This window comes from Canis aureus, chromosome 1 (assembly GCF_053574225.1).
Source record: "Canis aureus isolate CA01 chromosome 1, VMU_Caureus_v.1.0, whole genome shotgun sequence".
Lineage (NCBI taxonomy): Eukaryota > Metazoa > Chordata > Mammalia > Carnivora > Canidae > Canis > Canis aureus.
Window position 1 is genome coordinate 66,931,062 of NC_135611.1, and position 18,628 is coordinate 66,949,689.

Here is an 18,628-nt window from a genome sequence, read left to right on the forward strand (position 1 = left end):
CCAGTCTGGGAACAGCCCTAACATGAGGCATTTATAGAAAACAATCAGCAGCAATTATTTAATATTGCATCTTCCTAAGGCTGTGATGCTAGTTGTAGCAATCAAAATGTAAAATATTAGGTTAACTCTCCATATTATAAATCCCCCCAACTTACTTGTTTTTTTTTTTAACTCTGACTCTCTCCAGCACTCTTGCATGTATACAGCCCTCCCCTCCACCACACACACCCTATATTCTTTCTTTAACCAGAAAGCAAAAACCTTACATCTATCTATCTACTCATGCAGATAAAAAGCCCCAGAAATCACCAAATCATGGCATGTGCCAACATGACACTTGGCTATAGTTGCCATGTCCTTTGTATGACATCATCCTTCATAGCATGTTTCAATGAAATTCAGACTTATTACTGCTGCCAAGGAAATGCTTTTGCCTATCCATCTCAACAGCCCTGCCAACATGTGTGTGTGAAGGACTCCATACTTATACATGTGCTACTTCTGGGATCTTTGTTAAATGTATCATGGAGAACCGATGACATACTGAATATCTTGACAACTAACACAAAATGAGTTTCATTCCCCATTAGTATGAATATCAAAATGCGTGAGCCTCATAAAGGGAAGACATCAGTGTTCAGTCTGAAGTTTAAGGGTCTGAGACAATGCTTGTAAGATAAGAAGTCGGCCTGTCACACTCTCTGGTAGCTAGGTAGATGGAGGATAGAAGATGATTGATAATTGATTGATTGATAGACAGATATCCTGACAGGAAACATGACATTTCTAGGTCAGAGCACAGTTTATTATCACAGAGCATCTCAGCACTGGTGAGGCTATAAGAGGCATCACTACTAAAATTCTGAATAAGTGGCGTTGATATAATTGGCTAATTATTTGGGGGGAAATGAGGATTTTGCACAAATAGGATTGTACCACAGACTCACAAAAGTATGACAATCAGAGGTTGACCAGCACACTGTCCCCTCTTCCCATCTGGAGAGGGAGAGGCTTTTATTCTGGGATAGAAGCAAATACTACAGGAGAAGGACGTCTCTGAATCTCTCTGAAGTAATAAACTATCCCTATCTTGCAGAACATGCTTCCTCTTCAGTCATCCTTTAACCAAATTTGCCAGTGGTCATTCCCCAGAACATTGAGACCATGAGGGAACATGAACGCATTCAGAGAGAATCGCCTTCTAACAGTCAGACCTAGGGATTGAAGCTTAACAGTCTAGTGACTTTCACTGATTTATTTTACAGCTTTCTAATCCTGAATAATGAAAAGATGGGTAGACTGATGTTAATGGGGAAAAAGAAAGCAAAATGTCTTCTTCACCATTATTGGCATCTTGATTAAAGAAATCAATGACATTCATAATTATTGTCTTGCTCTACACCACCCGAACTTTTAGAGTAATCACTTACTGACAGTAACATGGCACTAAAATATATTTTCAGATTGTAGTTCTCTGAAAGGAAGGGTGTTTTGTTTTGTTTTTACATTTTTATCCCTAAATCTTTTCTTGAAAATGTACGACTAAAACAATCGTGCTTCAGAGAGTCTCCCTTGATATCACTGAATAAGCAATAAATTTTTATATCTTACAAATTCTGTTCGGACCAGGTTACTTTACTTAATCCCCATTACTTTCTGTCCACTTGCTCAGAATACAGCAAAAGATTAGGGAAATAAAGCTGACTTCATTTACCTTGATATAGCAAAGATATTTCCAAATAAATTTCAAAATCAAAACAAAATGATCCTAGTATCTAGATCACACTTTAGAAACAAAACTTCAGTGTCCTGAGCATTACTAATGTTAATCATTTAGGACCCTCTCACAGCCATTGTGATTTTTTTTAAAAGGTTTTATTTATTTATTTATTTGAGAGAGAGAGATTTATTTGAGCACAAGTTGAGGGGAAGAAAAGGGAGAGAAGAAGCAATGCTCCCCATTGAGCAGGGAGCCTGACTGGGGGCTTGACCCCAGGACCCTGATATCATGACCTGCATCCAACACAGACACCAAGGTGCCCCCATGATGATTCTTTTCTTTTCTTTTGTAAGATTTTATTTATTTATTTATTTATTTATTTATTTATTTATTTAATTTATTTATCAGAGAGAGAGCACACACAGGGGAAGCAGCAGGCAGAGAAAGAGAGAGAGAGAAACAGGCTTCCTGCTGGGCGGGGAGTCCTACTCAGGGCTCAATTCTAGGACCCTGGGACCATGACCTGAACTGAAGGCAGGTGCTAACCAACTGAGCCACCCAGGCACCCCTAGTGATTCTTTTGAAGTATAAATCATGTCATGCCACATCTCTGCTCTTCCTTTTGATGGCTCCTTATCTCGGTCATAGAAAAAAATCAGAGTCCTTTTAGTGGCCTATAATGACTTTCATGGTCTACCCATCTTGAGTAACAGCTGCTTTTTTGCTTCCTTTGTTTTGTCTTGTTATATCTACATATTCGAACTAACTGATGGATGATTTGATAAATTCAGTGTGATTGGCATGTGGCCTAGAAATAAGTCCTAGAGTAATTTAGCTTTGTATTGAAATTGGATAAATTCTGTATGTAATCTAAAGGGTTTTCCCTGGGAGATTTTTTAAGTGTCATGGAAATGTGCTCTCTTGTTCAGCCCCAGACAAAGACTTATTAAACTTCTTTTGAGGACAATCATACACTCATGCAAGACACGGTATCTGCAGAACAGACTATCCCAGGTCTCACAAAGGAGATAATCTGTGTACACCAATATCAATATTGGCAATGTAGCAAAAGAAAAAAAATGAGGAAATCCTAAGGAATTCCAAGGAAACTAGTCAAGATCGCTCTATTACTTGCCAAACTGAAAGATTCTTCTGAGTGAAATGAGGAGTATCTAGAGATTTAATTCTGCTTGATCTCAGAGGAAGACAAAGCAGATGTAGGGTGACATTAATTTTATAAAATTTAAGCAAAAAGTGGGTACGGATGCCTGTGCACAATAGAGGTATATTGACTTAGCATCTTTGCTTACCTGGTTAGCACAGAGAACTACAGATTGAGTGCAGACCCAACCAGGAAGATGGTTGCAATACCCGTCCCTCCAACAACATGTCAGCAACGCCACTTTTGTACAAAAAAAGAAACAGGCTTGCTTCTAAACGTATGCTACTAATTTACCTAATCACAATGCCTTTCAATGAAAGCAAATGACTTTATTTCAGATCATGAATGTTGCATACAAAATTGAGCTTCTAGGTGAGGTCACGTTAATCCCCTTTAGATAGGGCTTGTTTTTTTTTTTTTTTTTTTTTTTTTTTTAAGATACGTGTTTTATTCCTTTGGATTTTGTTTTTCCAACCATCCTATGATGAAAGTGCTATTGCTCTGTTTTGACAGTGACAGAAACAATAAGCATGGATATAAAGCAAGGAGCAACAGAGCAGAAGAGTTGCTAGAGACAATCTTACACCACCTTTCTGGGAGGTGACATGAGACCATGAAGAGCCCACCAGAAAGGCCCACCCTGACATTGACTACAGTCTAGGAACTTTGGGCAAGTCTCTTCAGCTATAGTGTGGAGACAAGGAGACCTCCACCACAAGGTTGTGTTCCAGGAGCTAAATGGGATGAAGTACACAAAGCCACCGTGTGCTGTTATCACAGTTCCTAGGAAAGTACAACTTAAAAAAAAATTGTTATATATCTATCAATAACCCAATGTTAGAAAATTCTGAGAATCATCATTTTGGATTGTGTTTCTGGCTTTCTCAAAATGCTTCCCATTTTGAACTATTCCCTGAAAAGCCTATGTTGCCAATCAAATCTGAATTACTGCTGACCCCTGCAGACCACTCTCTTGAAGACTGATTACCTTTTAACTATGATTTGAGATTTAGTTTTCATAATAGGAAATAACAGTTTTGCAGAGTGGCCTGGCAGGGCTTTATAGAACAGCTTCAGTCAGGCTGACATGTGCTTTTATTAACCATATTTCCTGTAGCTCCACAGACAATGAGAAATCCACTTCTGTGAGCCGAACCAATTATAACTGAACAGGTACACTTTTTCCCCAGCCTGGTCATGATGTCAAATGTTTGATTAGAAAGATCTTGTGCTTTTAGCAAAATGGGGGTGAATATCTTTCCATTTGCAAGAACAACCTATTTCGGCCTTCCATTTGGTAGTTTCTTAGTATCTTAATTTTGGTCTCTCGATGTCAGATAGGGTTGCACATGCAACGCCCTTGAGATGGGAGAGAAACAATATTGTTTACGCGTTTCAAAACAGACTGAACGAGCTTCAGGGAGGAAGAAGTTGCACCAGGGCACAGAACCAGATGTAGTGTGTGATATAAAATAGAACAGAGACAAGGTACACATGAAGAATATATGCCCCAGGGGAGGCAACAGGAGGACAGACCTGGAAACCCTAGAAAGCTCTTCTCAAGGAGAAGATCAGATACAGGGAAATGTTAAGATGAAACAGATAAACAAGTGGATGGAAATATTGCCTTGTGCATGCATAATGCAGTGATCCAACCACCACAGATCAGGTTTTAGAAGCACAGGACTGAAACAGGAAAGGGTAATCCTGAAAAGACGCAGTTCCTGGGAAAATCCTTGCACAGAAGGTTAAAAAAGAGAGAGAGAAAAAAATGGGAACCCAGTTCTCTCTAGCTGTGAGATCACAAAGACAGAGTAGGCCCCGTTAAATCAAGCATTACAAACAAGGACCTGTCTTCAGCTGCCAGAGAGAGAATCTTGCAGCAAACATCAAGGGCAACCACCATCCCTTCAAAATACTGTAAGTTGGATACTTCCCATTTCTTAAAAATTCTTCAGTTATAGCAAAGCATTCTGTTGATATTTCAAGGATCTCCAAGGAATATTTGTCAGTTACTTTTAACTCTTTACTGACCAGACTACAGAGACAGAATCACAGATTGGTAGACTATTTACGCTAAAAAAAAATTAACATCACTCATTATACTCTAACCTTGTTTTATAGTCAAGAATGAAGAATGCCAAGATTGCCTCATACCACGTGGCAAACTAACAACACAGCCAGGATGAGAATCACATTCTCCTGATTTCCAAACAGTATTTTTTCCCACCACAGCTCTCTAAAATTAAATTTTCAGTATTTTCAAAAGAGAATTGCACCTATATAAAGTCCAAGAGAAGAAAATTCTGTGAATAAGAGAATCAGATCGGAATAAGCTAAACTTAAAAGTTCAGCAGCAGAGAGTTATAAGATGAAGATTCTTTAAAGGAAGTAGAAGGAGAAAAATGCACCCCAGATAGAAGTACCTTTGCTTTGCCCTCTACAACTGACCATTTTTTTGTTACCCCCATTGTTATCCTGTTGGCCCAGGGCAGCATCATATATAGCAATGTCCCCCTACTGGTTTCTCTGTTTCCATCCTTGCTCCCTCTCTAGCAGCAGCACAGAAGTCAGAGTGAGTCCTGTAAAGTGTAACTGTCATTCTCCCACCTGTTCCTCCAGGGGCTTCTTGTCTCATAAAAGATTAAGCCAAACTTCTTACAATAACCTACAAAGACATACACAATTTTTCTCCCCCATTTCATCTCTGAAATCATCCCCTTTTGTCTCTTTCTTCACTATATCCCAGTCCTCGTGGCCTTCCAGCCAAATTTTGGGTACATTAGTCACACCCCTGCCTTGGGGTTTGTACCATCTCTTTCTTCTGCATGGAACACTTACCCCATCCTCTGTCTGCATAGCTCATCTTATCCATTCAAGTCTTTGAACAAGTGTTCTGTTCCCAGCAAAGCACACGATGACCACCCTATTTAAAATTGTTCTATTCATCTTACACTTTTTAAAAAGGATTTTATTTATTTATTCATGAGAGACACAGAGAGAGAGGCAGAGACACAGGCAGAGGGAGAAGCAGACTCCCTAGGGGGAGCCTGATGCAGGATTCAATCCCAGGACTCCGGGATCATGCCCTGAGCTGAAGGCAGATGCTCAACCACTGAGCCACCCAGGCATCCCTCTTCTTACACCCTTGATCCTACTTATCTTGCCCTCTTCTTTTTTAAATAGTACTTACCATGCACTACATTGTATGTACTTCCATTAGAATCCTGAAAAGATGCAGTTCCTGGGAAAATCCTTGCACAGAAGGTAAAAAAAGAGTAGAGAAAAAAATGGGAACCCAGTTCTCACTAGCTGTAGGATCACGAAGACAGAGTTTCAAGCCACATACCAAGCTGTTTTGTTATTGATGCATGTGCCGCATCTAAAACAGTATCTAATATATAATCATCAGGAAAAAGCCGCTGAGTGACAGACTTGTCTAAAAGCAAAAGTCATAATCCCTGGTTTTATTCAAATGGAAATACAGAAGTTCTACATTGGAGAGAGTACCACACAACCGAGTGTTCCTATCTCTGAAGGAAGGAGTCTAATATGAAGAAATGGCAACTTGAAGAAATGTCAGAAGTACATCAGAAATTATTATAAAGACAGTGCTCACTTCAGCAGCACATATACTAGAATTGGAACAATATAGAGATCAGAATGGCCCCTGCACAAGGTTGACAAATTTGTGAAGCATTCCATATTTTTAAAAATTGTTATAAAGATATAGAAGAATTTAATTACAAGATTTAACTAAATGGAATATCAAACCATTTGCCAAGATGGTAAAATAAAAATTCATATTCCTCTAAATTAATATTTAAGTTTAATAGAATTCCAACCGAAATCCCCCCTAGATGTCTTTAGAGAAATTAATGAAATGGCTTAAAAGTTCATTTGAAAAAATAAGGAGCTGAGAACCTAAATAATTAATGCCAAGAAGAAAAAAAGTATACCAATATTATAACATATTAGAAAATACTACTTGTGAGCTACTCGTTTAAGAAAAGCCAGATAAATTAAAAAAAAATAGAATAAAAAATTGAGAAACTGCCTTCAGAACAGATAAGGAATACTTTAGTAAATATATGGAACTGGGAAAATGTTTTAAGCATCTACTTAATTTTTTTAATACAATATACAGCATGCAAAATAAATTCTCATGGATTAAGCAGTTAAATATGAAAATAAATACAGATTTAGAAAAATTATAAGTGGGTCTGATTGGAAGGCAAATCAAGCTCTCCAAATTAAGATTACATAACTAAATTATAAGATGAGCATTTTTAATGCATTAATAATACTAATGTTGTTATTGCTGTTACTAAAAAGCAAACAACCAACAATATGAGATGGTCCTAGAAGCAAAGGCATTAATTCTGTGAGATGAAAGCCTGGAGAGGGTTAAGGGTCAAGGATTAATTATTATTATTAGGGTTTAGAACTTCTATTTTCATTTTTTTAACTTTTTATTTTTAATTAAATATCCCAGGAGCCTGAGATCATGACCTGAGCTGAAGGCAGACGCTTAACCAACCGAGCCACCCAGGCGCCCTGGAACTTTTGCTTTCTGTTCCTAGCTGTTATCACCAGATCTTCAGCAAATTCATTTTACACACAAGTGCATTGTTAGTAGCTCCCTGAAAAACCAAAGAGAGTAAATTGAATTCATGGTTTGGGGCACTAAAAACCAGAGCAATCTGATGCAAGTTGCAGCACCAGGACTGAGACAAAAAATAAACATGAAGTAAAATTGAAAAGCAATAATAAAGGGGACGGCAGGAAACTTTTGGAGGTGATGGACAGTTTAACGGCATAGACTGTGTTGATGGTTTCATGGGTGTATACTAATTACTAAATTCACCAAGTTATGTACATTTATCATGTATAGCTTTTTGTAGATCAAAAATATAAAATAAAATAATAAAATCCAGAAAAAGAATGAAGAGCAATAGAACAAAGGAGACCAAAGGGGAATATATAAATCTCCCACATAAATTTTTGAAAATAAAGGAGGAGGGCACTGGAATGTCAAAAATTATATGAAACTGAGCGCTTGTTTAATTTTATTTGGACATTAAAAAAAACTTGATATCCCAAAGAATGACTGGAAATAACCACATTGCACGTACCCCCATTTACCTATTCATATCCAGAGACAATACACACATGGGTGGACAAACACACATAGTTATATAAACAATTTATTGAACAAGTTGGACTTGATAGGATATAAGAACGAACCAACTTCCTTCTTAAATCCCTTCAAGGTTCTGTAACCTGGTGGTTTTTGTTCTAACTCGGCATAGAATCTTAAGGCAATCCCATAGCTTTTAAGGAACAAGTAGTTCATAAAAATCCACGTTTGTGTATTAGCCACTTAGATCCAGTCCAGTTTAGTATAATAACCAGCTCAGAGAGCTTCTCCAAGACATACAGCTTAATCTCCCTCGAGGCTTCCAAATCTACAAATAGAGAAGAAAGTATGGCTGACTTCTTAATTATTATCTCCTTCCATTTCCTCCCTCTACTCACTAATTCTTTTATTACTTCTCCAGCACAGGGTCTAAGGAGAAAAGACAATCGGGAGAAAGGGTACACAGCCTTGGGTTGCTCTTAGTTCTGTAACTTGGGCGTGGCAGATGTGACAAACTGACCCTACCCATTCCTGGGATACTTTAGCATATCACTTGGAAATCATCCCAGTTGGGAACCACACTGTAACATCTTTGCCCAAGGCTAGCCACGTACAGCCATCATGGTCAGGTCCTGGACTTCGGGAAATATGTCTTTTGTTTAAGATCCCTTCCTATCCCAAGGAAACACACACTTGCTCTGCCATTGATAGAAGTGTAGTTTACTCTCAATATCGCTTAACCCGGAAGGGGAAATCTCCAGTAGTAGCCTCTTACCTTTAGACTTTGTAGATATGGGTCAAATGTCAGTTCTCATTATGGGTCAAATGTCAGTTCTCATTATCCTCAAATTCCCACAGCTCAATGACAAGGCCCTCAAATGGTCCTTTGAAGACCCCATTACATAACTGGCGATTAGAAAGAAAAATTCAACTTTCTTTATCCATATTGTCGGGGATAAAATCTTCACAGGGTATGATTAACTCTGAAAAAAAAAATATTTCCTTGACTTGCTAAACTTCTCAACCTTTCTCTTTCTTGACTTACGATGAGGAGAAAAATTCCCTAGCACTTAGAGAACATTTGCTCCTGGCTTCCAAGATGTAAGACTGGCTAAGACTGTTGGCACCAAACGTAGGACCTTCGTCTTTCAAGCCCTGCATCAATAGTTTAGCAACTCACTTTAAACTCTGGAGGTTCATGGGCTCACCCTCAGGTCTGGGGTTTGGGGCCTCTGGACAAGGAGTCAAATGTAATGATCTATTACGCTACACACGTGATTACATAGGCGTGTATGCCCATATATCACTTTATCACAGACAAAAACACAGAAGATACATGTATGTGTGCCTGAGGCTAATGAATAACGTAAATATAATGTTTATAGGAAAAATATTAAAGTGGTAAGATTACTGGTGATTCTTTCTTCTTTTGTTTTTCTCTATTTCCTAAAATAACATGCCTTACTCGTAAAACCATTTAAAAAGTGTATCTATAGACAAACACATAATAATGTATCCTATTTTAAAAATGTAATCTTGATTCAAAAGTAAAATAAAAGATCACTGAAACAGGTTTTTATATTAACAAAGTTATTTCATGCTAAAGAAAACATCCAAAAATTGGGAAGAACTACTTAACAAATGGTAAAGAGATATTTTGGAATTACTTTCTTAATAAAAGTCAGATGGGAGCTCAGTAGTGTATAATACATATTGTAAGATATACACACATGTACACATGCATAGTAAGTATACACAAGAAATCAAATTTTAAAAATATTAGAAGTAGAGGCTCCTGGGTGGCTTAGTCAGTTAAGCCTCTGATTCTTGATTTCAGCTCAGGTCCTGATCTCAGAGTTCAGAGATCAAGCTCCACGTTGGGCTCTAAGCTCACCTTGGAGTCTGCTTAACATTCTCTCTCTCTCCTTGCCCCTCCCTCCCACACATGCACTCTAAATAGATAAATAAATAAGTAAATAAGTAAATAAGTAAGTAAGTAAGTAAATAAGTAAATAAATAAATAAATAAATAAATAAATAAATAAATAAAATCTTTAAAAATATATTAGAACTAAATAGAATTTTACAGGATCAATTTAAAATCAATAAAAGTAAGTTTAAAGGCAATAAAAATAAGCACAAGTGAAAAGTTAATCAGTTTGGCTTCATGAGAATTTCAGACTTTCACCTAGAAGTATTAAGAAATTTGAAAATACCCCAAAATGTGACAGATTTGCAGACTCTTTTTCATATATGGACTAAAAAGTTTACTTGGAGAAAAATAAAGTTTCTTCCCTCTTCCCTCCTCTCTTTCCTTCCTCCCATCCAGAAATATTTATTGAGTGAGTGCTCTGAACCAAGAACTTTAATAAAACACCAGGGAAAGGGGCGCCTTGGGCGGCTTAGTCAGGTAGATGTCTGCCTTCGGCTCAGGTCACAATCCTGGGGTCCTGGGATCAAGCCCCACATCAGGCTCCCTGCTCAGTCAGTGGGAGAGCTCACATGTACACACATGCTCTCTCTCTCTATCTCTCTCAAATAAATAAATAAAATTTAAAACCACCAAATAAACAAGTACAAATGTGTGTGTGTGTGTGTGTGTGTGTGTGTGTGTGTGTAGATACATCTCCATATCCCCAAGCCTAAAGAAGTGCAGTAGCTCATTAGTATGACAGATAAGTAAGAGAGCCAGTGTAACACTTTATGGTAAATGGAAACCCAAATTAGGAGCACTAAACACAAACCTGTGAACTAGAGGATGGAGGCAGAGAGCCAAGGAAATTTCCTTAGAATAGGTAATGACAGAGTGTAACTTAGATGAAGGATAAAGGATAAGTGTTGAATTCTTGCTCTACCAGTTACCGAGGCTCTCTTTCCACGGATAATTATTCCCTGAGCCTCAGTTTCCTGGTCTATAAGTTGGGAATGATGATAACATTTACACGGACACTGAAAGGATTAAATGAGAACTGTTTATTTAGAATTTAGTGAGTCCCCAATAAACGGTTGTTAACTATAAACAAAAATAACAAAATTCCATTTGGAAAGTTGGGAACTCAGGAGAGAATAAAGTCTTCGCAAACTGCAAATTCAGTACAGTGAAAATATAAATGTGAGGTCTGGTATGGAGAGAAGTAAGGTTTGAGAAACAAATAAGGGACAGATGATTTTTAAAAAATGTAAAGGAAAGCCACAAAGAATTTTTAGCAAGAGACTCACACAGTAAGATTTTTCTTTTATAATGTCAGTGATGTGAATAATGAATTTGAATATAGTAGGACCAGACATAAAAAGACTAGTTGGGAGATGATCTAAAAAATCCAGAAGAGAAATGATGAAGACCTGAAGTAGAAAGGTATACATTCAAAAATGTTAAAGAAGTAGAATCCATAGGATTTAATGACGGATATATGGGAAGAGGGGGGAAAAATTGGAAGAACTGGTCTTTGATGTCTGCTTTAGGCTACTCAGTACATGCTGGTGGTCTACGCAAAGATAAGAACCACAGAAGGAGCATGAATATGATTATCTTTTAAAGATGGTATAGCTGCCCCTTTATGGTTCACTATTGTTTGATTTCCCTCTACTTTGAGGAAAAGGGGAAGGCTACACTCATCCCAAGATTGACATAGACACTATAATTTTACATCATATATAAATACAGTGGATATAGGTAAAGAGAGAGATCTTCATCAGTGCATTGAGTTCACGGTTCTCTACCTTCTCTTATGCAATGAAAACTGGCCAAGTTCCAGAAGAAAGAGACTCCCTCCATATGGGTCCCTAATAGAGGATGCTATGTTTCAGAAAATTTTCCTTTGACAGTATATAGTTCAATGAAATTTTAATTCCACCCCAAATAAGAATATTGATGATTTCCACAATTTTTTTTTCATGAGGAGAAAAATAAGCACCAATCAGCTGTAACTTGAATTTTGATGCTAATCACAAATATTCTCCATGGCACTGAGTCTCTTAAAATATTGCTCATTAGGGGTGTCTGGGTGATTCAGTCTGTTAAGCATCCAACTCTTGATTTCAGCTCAGATCATGATCTCAGGGTTGTGATATCAAGCCCCACATTGGGCTGTCACTGGGGATGGAACCTGCTTGATTCTCTCTTTCTCCCTCTCTTGTTGTCCCTCCTCCAAAAAAATAAAAAATAAAAAATAAAAAATAAATAAAATAAATTATTCCTCATTATTTCTACTGAAGGCCAATAATACAGACATTTGGCCTTGGAAAGTTACCCAATGTTGATAAAGCCTTAATCACCTGTAGAACTGGGTTTTAATCTTGAAAATTACTTTTGGGTTTTCCTGAGGATTGAATGAGTCTACACACGTAAAAAGCTTAAAATAGCACCTGATTCACTGTAAGCACCTAGTTAATAAAGCTCTCCAGCTGCTTATTTTTACGCTTTTTATGTATTTCTTTTGTCCCCTATATTTCGGATTTCCCCACAGAAGTACCTCTTTTTTCCCCCCTCATAAGCGATACACTCTCCAGCTTCATCTCATCCTGTCACAGGACGTCATTTACCATTTATATTTGCTGACACTTGAAACTCCAAATTCAGCCTGGAATTCTTTCCTCAACTGTAGACCATCATTAACTTCATACTAGACGTCTCAGCTCACACATCTCACAGACATTTTAAACTGATGGCACTTTAAACTCTTATCTTCTGCAAAACCACCCTTCTGTCTGTTTCTTGAGCTCCTGATTTAATGAATTTCACCACCATCCATGATGATGGTTATGTCAGAAATCTGGATATTTTCCTTATTTTGTGACTTTCCTATTCCCTACACTTCATCCACCATGTATCATACAAATACCACCTCCTAAAAACCTGAACAGAGGCCGTCAGCGCTCTCGCTGAAATTAGTACATTAGCTTTCTAACTGTTCTCTCTGCTTCTATTCGAATTCATTATCTGCTCTATAATTAGATTTTCCAAAATGGACATTTTAATAGATTTATTAAGGTATAATTGATGTTTTCACCATTGTAAGTGTACACTTCAGTGAATTTAATAAATTTAAAGGGATGGGCAAGCATCCAGATTTAGAACTTTTTCATCATCCAGAAAGTTCTTTCATGCCTGTTTGCAGTTCATCTCTGCTCCTACCCACCACTCTAGACAACCACCACTCTAGGCAACCACTTATCTGTTTTCTGTCTCTATAAATTTGCCTTTTCTAGATGTTTTATATCTAAAATAGAAGTTTTGTTATTATTTCCTTGCTGGAAACTCTAAAGTACCCTCAATTTTTCCTCTACCCTCTGTAGAAAGTACAAATCCCTTAAAAAATAGACCAGCTTAAAGAAGGACTAGTCTTTTTTTTTTTTTTTTCTTAAAGGAGTACAACTGATTTTGTTAGTCTTCATTCTTTTCTGTGCTAGAAGAATGAAATCCAATATTTCCTGTAGGATGGTGAGGTGAAAATGGGAACTAGCTTGTTTCAGGAACTAATGCTTTAGCTGTGGACTTAATGGGGCACCTGGGTCTATTGTTAAAAAAGGAATGGAAGTACAGAAAATAAAATAAATAAAGTAAAATGAAAACCAGTACCTCTTGGCAAAATAAAAAGAAAGGAAGTAATAACTAAAAAGAATAAAGATAAGGGATGGTATCAAGAACATAGTTGCAATCTTTAGGAAATTAGCCAAGGAGAGACGACAGGTCCACAGTCATGCAATCACCTGGTGGCTGAACCAGGCAAAGAAGAGATGCAGTAACGTGAAGACTGAGGCCTGAGCACCGGGAGAGCATAGTGTGGCAGGGAACCTAGCAAGCTGATATGGAGGGAGTCGCATTCCTCATTTGGGACAGTATGACTAAGAAGTAAACCAAACTACTATGGAGCCTGAGCTAAGAAATTTGGTAATTTCCATGCTTTTCCTGATCTGGCCCTCTTTGCTCTTCCACCCTCACAATATTGCTATGCACTGCAGCCATTATAAACCTCCCCAGGATCCTGATAGAGTTACCTCTAGACCCTATCACCAGCCCCTAGTGCTCCTTCTGGCTACATCACACTAAACATCGCTCTGCATCTAACCCTAATTGTCTAAACTCACTCACTTCAACTGGGACATCTAAATATCCTTTTTCTGAGCTCAATCTCAATTTTTGATAAATCACAGTAAATTGTCCCCCAAATCCATGCACTTTCCATCTAATAGCACTCTTCTCTCTGGTTTTCATACCGAGATTATTTTCCTGTGTCTAATCCATTAGACAGAAAGTCTCCTGAGTTTAGATATTGTGTTTCATTCTCTTAATGGGTCTCCAGTGCTTATCACAGCAAATGGCATGCAATTAAGGCTTTACCTCTATGGAACTGAAAGAAGTGTAAATAATTATAATAATAACCATTATTTTAACATTTAAAAAAATAATTATAGGTATAAATAATTTAAAAGAATTTTACAGGGGAAGTCCTGGTGGCTCAGCAGTTTAGCATTGCCTTCAGCCCAGGGCGTGATCCTGGAGACCCAGGATCGAGTCCCGTGTTGGGCTCCCTACATGGAGCCTGCTTCTCCCTCTGCCTATGTCTCTGCCTCTATCTGTGTCTCTCATGAAAAAATAAATAAAATCTTTTTTAAAAAAAGGCATTTTACATACAATATGCAATTTTAATATCTAAAGAAATGCAAACAATAGATTTTTAAATCTTTCTCCTCAATCTTTATTGCAACCATATAATTCTAGTTTTCCTCGATGTAGCAGTAATATACTCCAAATTGTCCTTAGCTTATTGTCCTTATTCTGAGCTCTTTAACATATTGATCTTTATCACTCCTTTCTTTGATAGGGTCATAGCTCCCTTGATGAAGAAAAGTCTTGACAGCCTTTCTCGATCTTGTGTTATCACCTACTTGAAGTGGAATTCCAAAATTATTGGTCCTCCTAGTCCTTGTTTGAGGTCCAGTTCCTTAAGTTGATTTCAGTGAAACTTGAATTGTTACTAACAAGCTTCTTTCTGCTCATGCCAGGAAAGGCCTTAGGCCTTCCCTAAAATTCTAGCATCTCTTACATAGTTTGTGGTACTCTCCAGCTTTTGCCATCACTGGAGCAGTTTAAAAAAAATCCTAAGCATGTTAAACCTACATTTGCAAGAATTACATCAGAAGGAAGTGTCTGTCCTCAACTGATCACTTCTCTGACCTCTGATATCTGCAACAGACCAGACACAATGTCGCAGGCTCCCATCTCTCAAAGACTCAACTTTCTTTAGAAGATGACATCTAAGTACATTAAAGTCGATTTTAAAGGGAACGGATGAGTTCATTTCCGGTTGCTTTTCTTAATCAATCCGTACATCATGTGACTAATTCTGAGAGCTGTTTTACAGGTATAAAACAAGGAATCTGTGAGTAGGGACGGGGACTTACAAAGTGGGCCTGGATGGAGAAGATACTAAGGATTAAGCTCTAAAGCACTCAGATACTTACAGTTAAGGGAAACCACCAGGGAGAAAGTCAGTCAAAAAATTCAAGGAGGATCAACCACTACAGTACAAGAAAACCAGAAGGGCATGATGTCCCAGAAAACAAAGAAAGGGTTTCAAAAATGAGGGAGTGTTCAACTATACCCTTTACTGCTTAGTATTCAAGTAATAGGACTTTGAAAGAAAAAAAAAAGAAAAAAGAAAGAAAGAAATAAGACTTTGGATACCAACCCTCTGTTGGATAGGTCATTTGGAAATCTTCTGTTCAAGAGGTTGCCTTTTAGTTTTGTTGATTATTTCCTTCACTGTGCAGAAACTTTTTTATTTTTATGTGGTCCCAATAGTTTATTTTTCTTCTATTTCCCTTGTCTCAGGAGACATTCTAGAAAAATGTTGCTACAGCTAATGTCAGAGGCATTACTGGCTGACTCACTTCTAAGATTTTTATGGTTTCAGGTCTCACTTTCAGGTCTTTAATCTTTATTACATTTATTTTTGTGCATAGTGTAAGAAAGTGGTCTAGTTTCATTCTTCTGCGGCAGCTGACCAGTTTCCCCAACACCATTCATTGAAGAGACTTTTTCTGCTTGTCTATCCATTCCACCTTTGTTGAAGATCAATTACCTATTTAATTGTGGGTTTATTTCTGGGTTTTCTATTCTGCTTTATTGATCTACGTGTCTATATTTGTGTCAGTGCCAAACGGTTTTGATTACTAAAGCTTCATAATATAACTATCCTGTGATCCAGCAACCACACTACTGGGTATTTACCCAAAAATTCAAAAATACCAATTCAAAGGGATAAATGCACCCCGATGTTTATTTTAGCACTATTTAAAATAGCCAAACTATGGAAGCAGCCCAAGCGTCCATTGATAGACAAATGGATAAAGAAGATGTGGTATATATACACAAAGGACTATCATTCAGCCAGGGTAAAAGAATGAAATCTTGTCATTTGCAATATGGATGGAGCTAGAGAGTATAGCTAAGTGAAACAAGTTAGAGAAAGACAAAAACCACATGATTTTACCCATATGTGGAATTTAAGAAATAAACCAAATGAGCAAAAGAAAAAAAAAGAGAGAGAGAGAGAGAGACAACCAAGAAACAGACTCTTAACCATAGAAAACAAACTGAAGGTCACCAGAGAGGAAGTAGGTGGGGGGATGGGTAAAACCGGTGCTAGAGATTCAGGAGTGCACTTGTCGTAATGAGCCCTCGGTGATGTGGGAAGTGGTGAATCACTATATTGTACACCTGAAACTAATATTACACTGTATGTCAACTGCACTGAAATTGAAAAAAAAAATAACATGTGGACTGAGCATTGACCACAAAATTTGCCAGACAAGACCCATTACATAACTTTCGGCCTCAATCGCTTCATCTGCCAAATAGGGATAATAACAGAACCTCTTTCATGAAGCGGTGTGAAGGATTCAATAAGATAATAATACTTGAAAGCACCTAGCATCATGCCAGTCATGGGCAAGTACAGAACACTGAGTAGCTTGGATCATAGACCTTATAATATTTTATTGAACGCAGGATGCCTGTCAACCCCATGAGAGCAAATTGGGCTTGAGAAGAGTCTAGTGCGAAGGGGAAAAAAAAAAGAAGTGATTATAGTGCAGGGGAGACGCTAGAACCAGAGACAATGAAGAGAAAAATATCTTGGGTAGGGTAAGTCCCATCCTTGGATTATACAATTTGTATGACTTTGTATTATATCCTATTTCACAACTAGTAAGCATGCACTATTTAAACATTAAGGTTTGGAAAGCATTTGAAAACAACAACAAATTTCCATGAAGAACAAATGGTATATGAAGTTTATTTTTCTAAATAAGCTTAACATCACAGATTAAAATTACATTCTGATATCTTACACTAGCAGAACAGATATTTCTTGCTTCTGATACGTTGTGTAACTCCACAATTTTATGATCTGCCCTTTTCAATTCTTTGCATAAATAATGATAGATTTATTATATAGTTCTTGTGGTCTGTGATATACATAGATTTATTCCACTTGGCTAATTTTGTAGCCAATGGCCTTATGATCTTAGGATTTCCTCTATTTTTTTTTCTCGCCTCACCAGATTTTCAATGAGCTATGTGATTGGTCCACGGTAAATGCCTTAACCAATGGCATATCTTACAAAATAGCTCAAAGCAATTTGTTCTATTAGAAGTGCGTATTGATAATAAAGTACTGGGTAGAGATTTTACAAGACATCATGATCATATTTAAGTTAGATTCTGGGTAAAGTATGATAAAAAAAAGAATTCAGTGCTGTAATAAGCTGAGTTTGTCCTTAAATAATTCATTAGTGTGAATCATTTCCTTCTCTTTGAATTTTTAGAGTTTTATGGACTCTCTAGTCTAAATTCTATGTTCACTTTTGCTTACTACTCTCTTCTATTATTGAGATAAATCTCTTAAGTTTTCTACTTTTCCAATTTTTTTTAAAAAAGTCCTGATTTTAGGAAGCCTATCCTTATGCATTCTTTCATAGCGCTCTTGTGCTTATTTTCTGTCTTAACATTTACCCAGGAAATTTGGTTTGGGAAGCAAAACATAAATGCTTTCATTTATATAGGTCTGGAAACACCACCAAAGATTAAAAGTAATGGTTCACTTGCAAGAAACTGAGTTGTAGCAAAACTTATTTGCTCAAATATATAGCTTATGTCTTATCAATTTATTCTAGGTAAGGTTTTTATTCTAAAATAAATTCAGAACTGATATAGTAATGGAAAACTCAGATAAATCAGTTTCTGAAACTGCAAAGCCAGCTGGAATTTACCTCCTCTACATTTCTCCAACTACTCTTTTAGATTTTTTTTTTTTTTTTGGAAAATTTAAAAAACAAAACTGAAGGTAGTGAGTTCAAAGAACAGAACTTAAATACCTAGTGAGCCCACACTCACCTCAGTGAATCAATGAATCCCTGTAGGGATTATAGGAAGTCGGCAATTCAAATGCCCTTACTTTATACATAGTGTATGCTGAACATTCCAAATTACTGATTATTCAGTGATAGCTGGCCATTTCTAAACAGAGATTTCCAGGTTATGAATGTTTAAAAAAATGAAAAATATCCTAATCTTCATACAAGCCAGAAATCTAATGCTAAAC

The 18,628-nt window shown here is 37.1% G+C and overlaps 1 protein-coding gene and 1 pseudogene across 1 annotated transcript in view; one reads left to right on the plus strand and one right to left on the minus strand.

The window, feature by feature from the left end:
• Window positions 1-18,628, minus strand: part of THEMIS (thymocyte selection associated) — a 176,624-nt gene that overhangs the window by 62,164 nt on the left and 95,832 nt on the right. The gene's annotated exons all lie outside the window — the stretch shown is intronic.
• Window positions 6,494-6,593, plus strand: LOC144289219 (U6 spliceosomal RNA; annotated as a pseudogene).